Here is an 8239-nt window from a genome sequence, read left to right as displayed (position 1 = left end):
TATATATATCATTTATTTGACAGTTGAATTCAGACTTGCATAATGAGCAGGAGAGAGGGTGTGGCTGATTTTTAGTATTCCACTCATGAAATAAGAATTAATGCATTGTCAAGGGTTATGCAGAACTCCAGGCCCTACATAACATTGTTACCCTCTTCATGCCATGAATTGGGGTGTGTTACCTTACCCAGAGTTGCTTTTTAATCCCTTTTGTATCCCTGTGCCTTCCATATATTTCCCAATGCTTTTATTGTCTAGCCTAGCACACAATATAGCTGGAAAAGTAACGACTGAAAAACTGGTTGGGATGGATTAATGAAGACCTATGGCCAGGCATGAGAGTTTTTCATTTTGCTGAAAATTTGACTTTTCATTGAAATGGGTTCAACACAGAAGGTAAATTTATGGTTAGTTTTAGAAGTTATTAATGTTGCAACCAGCTTTAAATTGCTACCTTCCCTGCCCCAAGAACATCAAAATGGCAACATTTCACCAAAAAATGCATAATTTTTGCAGAAATTTTGGCCAAATGAGCACTCTCGATTTTGCTCATAACTAATAAGAAGCCAGGAACTGTCTTAGTCCCAAAGATCCATTAATTATTGAAATATCAATTTCAGGAGCACCCCCTGATTATTCTGCAGTGTGAGCTTTCTCCAAGCTGAGCACTGCCGAGCCCTTATGCAACTTGTAAGAGGCCCATGCCTCCTTTGGCACGTTGAATCGCATTGCTAGCTTATTGTATCTTTCAGGTACTCTAGAGGTAAGTTATCCTCAAAACAATTTCAAGTCTTGCCCACGGTCTTGAATTAGCCTTTGGTGTCCTTTGATGGGTCCTTTTCTAATGGGTCCTTCTCTGATGGGACCTCTTTTAATGCATCTGCTTTTGATAGATCCTCCTCTGATGGGTCTAATGGGTCTGACTGGTCCTCCTTAGTGAGCCCCGCTCTGATGGGTCCTCTTTTGATGGGTTCTTTTCTAATGGGCCCTCCTCTGATGGCTGCTCCTTTGATGGCTGCCCTTTTGATGGGTCCCCCTCTGATGGGTCCTTCTTGGTGGGTTCTCCTACGATGGTCCTCTTCTGATGGGTCCTCCTTGGTGGGCCTCCTATGATGGATCCTCCTTGGTGGGTCCTCCTATGATGGGTCTTCTTTTGATGGGTCCTCCTATGATGGGTCTTCTTTTGATGGGTTCTTTTCTAATGGGCCCTCCTCTGATGAGTCCTTCTTGGTGGGTTCTCCTATGTTGATCCTCTTCTGATGGGTCCTCCTTGGTGGGTCCTCCTATGATGGATCCTCCTTGGTGGGTCCTCCTATGATGGGTCTTCTTTTGATGGGTCCACCTATGATGGGTCTTCTTTTGATGGGTTCTGTTCTAATGGGCCCTCCTCTGATGGCTGGTCCTTTGTTGGGTCCTCTTCTGATGGGTCCTCCTCTGATGGGTCCTTCTTGGTGGGTTCTCCTATGTTGATCCTCTTCTGATGGGTCCTTCTTGGTGGGTCTTCCTATGATGGGTCCTCCTTGGTGGGGGGTCCTCCTTTGATGGGTCCTCCTTGGTGGGTCTGCCTCTGTTGGGTCTTCCTTTGATGGGTCCTATATTGTAAGTAGCCAGGAGGTGAATCAACCCGCTGCTCAATACCAAAATAACAATTCTGGGTACAGTTGACAGACTGTTCACTTAGGAATGAGGTGAAGCGCTGTTGACTTCCATCATCCAATCATGTGCAAGCAGAACATTTTTTTTCAACTTTCCTTGCAGGTGATTGGGTGATTGTTTGCAGCATGAATTTTCACAACATTCACTAAGCTAAGGAAAAATGCCCTGACAACGTGATTGCCTTTAGTAAACCAACTCCTATAAATATTAACATGTTTTTGTATCTATAGGGGGCGTGGTGCAATTTTCCTCGGTGTACTCAACCACACACCATTAAAACCAACTGCTATAAATCTTAGAATGGCAGCTAAAACAACACTCAGAAGGAATTCTCTTCTGGTGGAATTTTATTACCAGCAGAGGGCACCCTCAGCTCACATTACTCCGCTGGTTTCCAGAGGGACGTTACTGACATCAGGTTGAGAAACTCTGAAATGGCTTTAGACAACGGCAAAGAGGATTGTTGCTTGGCTAACATAGGGCTATGAACTGAGATCATCTGCATTAGAACCCTACAACAACCGATTCCAAAACCATCTTATGTGATCTCTGTATTGTATTTTTGTATATTATATATTTTTTTCATATTTACAGGCCGTCCCTGGGTTACCTACATCCGACTTACATACGATTCCTACTTACAAACGGAGGCTATTACTATACAGCAGGGGTAGTTGTAATGCTACCGCGCTCGTGCTGACGAAGAGTGCCCGCCTTTTTGGGTCTGGTTCATAGTACTGTATGTACATTACAGGAAGTTGGCTCTTGTTAGACGTGCAGACGAGGGGTGCCCGCCTATTCTTCCCGGGTCACTGTGAGGTTATTACTGCTGTCTATATCCTCATTAGAAAGATTTAATCTCACTTCCTGCCCTTGAGACAACAGGAAGTGAGAGAAAATCTACCCCTAGCAAGGGAAATTCACTCCTGTAAGAGTTATCATGGGAAAAGGTGTCTCCACTGAAGCTTTATCACCAATCCTTGTTTCCACGACAACCCAAAAATTTCAAAATCCAATTGTCACAGGGACAGAAAGTGAGGAGAAATCTTCTGAACAGGGGCACAGACAGCAAAACAAACTTTATGGGGGGTTAACCCTTCCCTATGCTATCCAAAACGGGTAAAAAAAACTATTTTTTGGCTGCTGTTACACTTAAAAAATGTACCTGTTCCGACTTACATACAAATTCAACTTAAAGGAGAACTATGAGGTGAGTGCTTTTCACTCACCTCATAGTTCTAGCCGACCTGTGACAATGAGACTGTCACAGGTCGGCTCAGTAGATCGGGAAGTGAGCGAACACATACCGGCGTTCGCTCACTGGACGGGTACAGCTGGCTCTGCCTCTAGATAGGCAGAGCCAGCTGTCACTCACGCAGCTGGGTGGATTCCGGCATAATTGTCAGTATCCGCTTCAGCGGGCTCGCGGTATACTGAGCCTAGGGTGACGGGAGGACGCTAGTTTGTGTCCTCCTGTTACCCTAGGGAGAACTATGGGGAAAAGACTTAACCCATAGTTCTGCTTTAATAAATTTTTGAACTCTTAGGCCAATACACCGGCAGAAAAAAAAATGTGAAGAATTTGCTAGAAAAAATGATTTTTGAAATGTTTGTCCAATTTTCTAATAGCTAATAGAGTCCTACCAGCATTTGTTTTAGACTGTAGTGATGAAAAAATTGAATGAGCTGGATGGAAGGTCATTGTGGAATGAATAGAGCAGCACTGTGGCTCATTGGTTAGCACGTCTGTCTTGCAGCACCAGTTCAGATCCCGGGCAGGTCACTATCTGCATGGAGTTGGCATGTTCTCCCTGTGCTTGTGTGGGTTTCCTCTCACACTCCAATGACATGCTGGAAGGTTAATTGGCTTCTCTCTAAGTTGGCCCTGTATGTGAGATAGAGGCCCTAGATTGTAAACTCCTTGAGGGCGGGGACTGATGTGAATGTGAAGCGCTGTGTAGATTGTCGGCTATCCAAATACTTTTAATAAGTAAAAACTCACGCAGTGACATGTGATTTACTGAAATGTCAAAGAATTTACCATTTTGATTTGTTTCCAAAATCGAATGTTAAAATATAATAACATTCCAAACAGTATTCGTCAAGAATCTGATGACATTATCTTATATTCTGACCATATTTTTCATATTATGGCCGGCTTTAATCTTTTGTTTGGTGCTCCTTTAGTTTCAGCTGTGCACGGATTTCTTAATCTGGGTGACCCCCTTTCTTTTTTGGGGGGTGCTTTGTGTTGAGCTGTCAACTCCAAGCCATATAAAGACTTGCCCCTACTGGGTGAAGATCCGAGTCCAGCGTCTCACCTCCAACTCCTCTTGAGAAAGATCTTTGGTGACAGTTACATTTAGCTCTGCTTGGCCAAAGCTGGGCTAAATGTAGAAAACAACTACCCGCCCGGTGCCCGGGACTGCATGTCCTGGGCATTGGGCGATACGAATTTTACACCCCTGCTGCCACAAGGCCGGGCCTTGGTTGGCCTTGTGGGAAATCCGGCCCTGGTTACAGCAGCCTATTGACTTTGAGATATTTATTTTCTAGAGTTTTGGGTCTGCTGCTTTTTTTTTTTAATTCCTCCTCCAAATGAGAAATTAGAGAAAAAACGTTTTTAAAAAGGTTGGAAATGTAGAAAAAAGTCCATAACACCTCCTCCAGGAAACTCGCTTGTCCAATGAAAATGATGAATAACATCTGACCTGTCTCTGAGTATAAGAAATCCAATAAGAGAAAGGAAATTCATTCAGATAATAACATGATAAAAGCGGTAAGACGCAAGGGAAAGCAAACTGAACTACCGAACAGATCCTGCAATTGACAACTAACAGCTCCTATCAAAGCCATGAACCAGTTAAAGACTGTTGGTGGTAGCTGGACTCAATCAGTCAAGTCATTTTGCAGTCCCAGAGCTTCTCACAATGTTCATTAGAAGCTGCAGCAAGTCAGATATAGCCCGCCTCATTTCCTGGCTGGAGGATGTCCAGTATCAATTGGTCATCCTTGGTGAGTCCTCCTCTGATGGGTCCTCTTTTGATGGGTTCTTTACTAATGGGCTTTCCTCTGATGGCTGCTCCTCTGATGGGTCCTCTTCTGATGGGTCCTCCTCTGATGGGTCCTTCTTGGTGGGTCCTCCTATGATGGGTCTTCTTTTGATGGGTCCTCCTATGATGGGTCCTCCTTGGTGGGTCCTCCTATGATTGCTCCTCTTTTGATGGGTTCTTTACCAATGGGCTTTCCACTGATGGCTGCTCCTTTGATGGGTCCTCTTCTGATGGGTCCTCCTCTGATGGGTCCTTCTTGCTGGGTCCTCCTATGATGGGTCTTCTTTTGATGGGTCCTCCTATGATGGGTCTTCTTTTGATGGGTCCTCCTATGATGGGTCCTCCTTGGTGGGTCCTCCTATGATTGGTCCTCTTTTGATGGGTTCTTTACTAATGGGCTTTCCACTGATGGCTGCTCCTTTGGTTGGTCCTCTTCTGATGGGTCCTCCTCTGATGGGTCCTTCTTGCTGGGTGCTCCTATGATGGGTCTTCTTTTGATGGGTCCTCCTATGATGGCCATATGCCTGCATTGCCCAGGGAAGCACAGGGACCTAATAATGGCATCACTGGGTCTAAAATAAGGTATGTCATACAAGGCCGGGCCTTGGTTGGCCTTGTGGGAAATCCGGCCCTGGTTACAGCAGCCTATTGACTTTGAGATATTTATTTTCTAGAGTTTTGGGTCTGCTGCTTTTTTTTTTTAATTCCTCCTCCAAATGAGAAATTAGAGAAAAAACGTTTTTAAAAAGGTTGGAAATGTAGAAAAAAGTCCATAACACCTCCTCCAGGAAACTCGCTTGTCCAATGAAAATGATGAATAACATCTGACCTGTCTCTGAGTATAAGAAATCCAATAAGAGAAAGGAAATTCATTCAGATAATAACATGATAAAAGCGGTAAGACGCAAGGGAAAGCAAACTGAACTACCGAACAGATCCTGCAATTGACAACTAACAGCTCCTATCAAAGCCATGAACCAGTTAAAGACTGTTGGTGGTAGCTGGACTCAATCAGTCAAGTCATTTTGCAGTCCCAGAGCTTCTCACAATGTTCATTAGAAGCTGCAGCAAGTCAGATATAGCCCGCCTCATTTCCTGGCTGGAGGATGTCCAGTATCAATTGGTCATCCTTGGTGAGTCCTCCTCTGATGGGTCCTCTTTTGATGGGTTCTTTACTAATGGGCTTTCCTCTGATGGCTGCTCCTCTGATGGGTCCTCTTCTGATGGGTCCTCCTCTGATGGGTCCTTCTTGGTGGGTCCTCCTATGATGGGTCTTCTTTTGATGGGTCCTCCTATGATGGGTCCTCCTTGGTGGGTCCTCCTATGATTGCTCCTCTTTTGATGGGTTCTTTACCAATGGGCTTTCCACTGATGGCTGCTCCTTTGATGGGTCCTCTTCTGATGGGTCCTCCTCTGATGGGTCCTTCTTGCTGGGTCCTCCTATGATGGGTCTTCTTTTGATGGGTCCTCCTATGATGGGTCTTCTTTTGATGGGTCCTCCTATGATGGGTCCTCCTTGGTGGGTCCTCCTATGATTGGTCCTCTTTTGATGGGTTCTTTACTAATGGGCTTTCCACTGATGGCTGCTCCTTTGGTTGGTCCTCTTCTGATGGGTCCTCCTCTGATGGGTCCTTCTTGCTGGGTCCTCCTATGATGGGTCTTCTTTTGATGGGTCCTCCTATGATGGGTCTTCTTTTGATGGGTCCTCCTATGATGGCCATATGCCTGCATTGCCCAGGGAAGCACAGGGACCTAATAATGGCATCACTGGGTCTAAAATAAGGTATGTCATGAAAATGGAAAGGTTTTAGTCAAAAAGGTCATTAGCATGTTAATAATGGGGGGGAGAAAAAAAGCAAAATACAAGCAGATGAAACCTCAACTGTAATTATTTTTGAACTACATTAACATGTTAAGGATTATATGGGAGTGTAGTGATTGAGTTTAGATACACTTTCACTTTAAAAAAAGTGGATTTAGGTCTGTGCAAAAACAGGAGGCACGTGACCTAGGACCATGGAGGTGAATATGGGGCAAAAGGTAGGGTTAAGTTAGTAAAAGTTAAGATAGCGTCCTGACCAGGATTTGAACCAGGGACTCACTGGGGCTAACCAGCACGCCACTGACTTGCCCCTACTTGCTAAGGGTCTGGGTCCAGCGTCTCACTCCCAACGTCCCTTGAAAAAAATCGATGGTGACAGCAATGGCTGGATAGTTCAAATGAACACAACTTCACCTTTTTTTTTTTTTTTTTTACAAAGCAAAATGAACATTCTCACTATAAATACAACCCTCCTCATTGAGATACCATAACGCAGATGCACGTTTCGTATAGCCATATACATAAAACAAATATACAGATATCCTTTACTGTAGCTGAACTTTTCCCTTTATAATATGAACAATCCTGGCTCTTTTATCAAATCGCCTCCAACCAGTGTTGGAGATCAAACCTTGAGTGCAGTACCTGATACTGAACAGCAGAGGGCGCTGTTGGACAAGTTAACTGCCTGCTGGTCTGCAGACCTGCAATGTAACTTTGTTGCCCATTGTAACGACGGGAAGACACTGTTGGGCTCTTTTTTTAAAGAACTATGAGGTGAGTGATTTTCACTCATCCTCATAGTTCTAGCCGACCTGTGACAATGAGACTGTCACAGGTCGGCTCAGTAGATCGGGAAGTGAGCGAACACATACCGGCATTCGCTCACTTCTCAATCTTGTCACGGCACAGAGCCGTGACAGGGGAGTAGCTGGATTCCCCCTCCCCGCTCCGATCCGCCAGCGCTGACTGGAGGAACGGACAGGGGAGGGGGCGGGTACAGCTGGCTCTGCCTCTAGATAGGCAGAGTCAGCTGTCACTCATGCAGCTGGGCGGATCCAGGCATAATTGTCGGGATCTGTTTCAGCTGTGGCGTCTCAGTATACTGAGCTTAGGGTGACGGGAGGACGCTAGTTTGTGTCCTCCCGTTACCCTTAAGAGAACTATGGGGAAAAGCCCCAACCCCATAGTTCTCCTTTAAAGTAGAATTAACCCTTCCTTTTTTTTTTTTTGCTAGCAAGCGGTAGAGATATACAAAACATTAAAAAAAAAAAGTCAACAATTTACTTACCTGTGTCTTTAATATCACTGGAAGCTGTGTTTACATTAATCATCCAATCATGTGCAAGTCATTTTTTTTGTAATTGTCCTTCACCTCATTGGGTATTCATAGTCAACATTTGTTTTTTGTTCAAATAAAAAAAGCAATAGTTCAAATTTATTAAACAAGTCATTAAACCAGCTTTCGGTGAGGGTTGCCATCTGTGTTTCACTAGGAAGATTTTTCTTCACTTCCTGTAGACTTAACAGGAAGTGAGAGAATATCTTTCCAATGTGAGGGAAATCCCCATTTAGACATTTGTCCTGGGAACAAGCGTCCCCACTGGAAGATTTCCCCTCTCTTCCTGTCCTAGTGACACATTCAATTTTGGATTTACCTTCACTCTCATTCCCAGTGCAATTGCTGATCAGGACAGTTTGGGGGGGG

The sequence above is a fragment of the Nanorana parkeri genome, unplaced genomic scaffold (genome assembly GCF_000935625.1).
Source record: "Nanorana parkeri isolate BGI_ZX_2015 unplaced genomic scaffold, ASM93562v1 scaffold1049, whole genome shotgun sequence".
In the NCBI taxonomy this organism is placed as follows: Eukaryota; Metazoa; Chordata; class Amphibia; order Anura; family Dicroglossidae; genus Nanorana; species Nanorana parkeri.
The sequence above is the reverse complement of the archived record's forward strand: the minus strand, read 5'-3'. Positions refer to the sequence as shown.